Below are 1,233 nucleotides of genomic sequence, written 5' to 3'. Positions count from 1 at the left end.
CTAATGGACTTACAACAGAAAGATGAGACAATAAAACATATTATATCTGTTGATGCATACTCAGAAAGGGAGGCAGAGAATATTCCTGAGGGTTATAATTTGAATGATTTGGAATTGCTGGTGTTGGATTGAGGTGGACAAAGTTATAAATCACACAGCACCAGGTTATAGTCCAACAGGTTTATTTGGAGGCACTAGCTTTCAGACCGCTGCTCCATCATCAGGTGGTTGTGGAGCAGAACCGTAAGACACCGAACTTATAGCAACAGGATTGCAGTCATGGAATGTAATTTTAAATTTGTTGAATATTACATTTCATGACACTGCAATCCTGTTACTATAAATTCCACAACCACCTGATGAAGAAGTGGTGCTTCTCCTGTTGGAATATAACCTAGTGTTGTGTGATTTTAACTTTACCTGAAAGATATAATCCTAAAATGAAAATAGAGACCACTGCAGGTTAGTGCAGAGGAGAAATGGGCAGAAGTGCACCAGATTGTGTTGCTGGTAGCATACAGACAGGAAGTGTTACGAGTAGTACATGACCATTCGGAGGTCACCTAGGTGTATGGAAGACTCAGGCTAAGGTACAAAAATGTTTCTATTGGCCTGGAATGCACAAGGATTTGGTTAAATTTTGCTGTATGTGTCATACATGCCAAATGGTAGGTAAGCCATAGACGGTAAAAAAAACAGCCCCTTTGTTGCCAATGCCCTCATTTGAAGAACCTTTCACGTGGGTTATGATTGATTGTGCCGGTTCCCTGATGAAGGGCTTTTACCCAAAACGTCGATTTTCCTGCTCCTCGGATGCTGCCTGAACTGCTGTGCTTTTCCAGCACCACTCTAATCTAGAATCTGGTTTCCAGCATCTGCAGCCCTTGTTTTACCCTGTGCCGGTTCCCTCCCAAGAATCAAAAGTGGGAACCAGTACTTGCTAACCATGTCTCCCAGATTTCTGGAGGCAATTCCATTATGGAGTATCAAGGTAAAAAGGGTGGGAGAGGAGTTAGTAGCTTTCTTCACGCGTTATGGGCTACCCAGATTCAGTCAGCCAAAGGGTCTAATTTTACTGCTAGTCTGTTTTGAGAAGTCATGGATAGTGGGCGGCACGGTGGCACAGTGGTTAGCACTGCTGCCTCACAGCGCCAGAGACCCGGGTTCAATTCCCGCCTCAGGCGACTGACTGTGTGGAGTTTGCACGTTCTCCCCGTGTCTGCGTGGGTTTCC

The sequence above is a fragment of the Chiloscyllium plagiosum genome, chromosome 47 (assembly GCF_004010195.1).
Source record: "Chiloscyllium plagiosum isolate BGI_BamShark_2017 chromosome 47, ASM401019v2, whole genome shotgun sequence".
In the NCBI taxonomy this organism is placed as follows: domain Eukaryota; kingdom Metazoa; phylum Chordata; class Chondrichthyes; order Orectolobiformes; family Hemiscylliidae; genus Chiloscyllium; species Chiloscyllium plagiosum.
The sequence above is the reverse complement of the archived record's forward strand: the minus strand, read 5'-3'. Positions refer to the sequence as shown.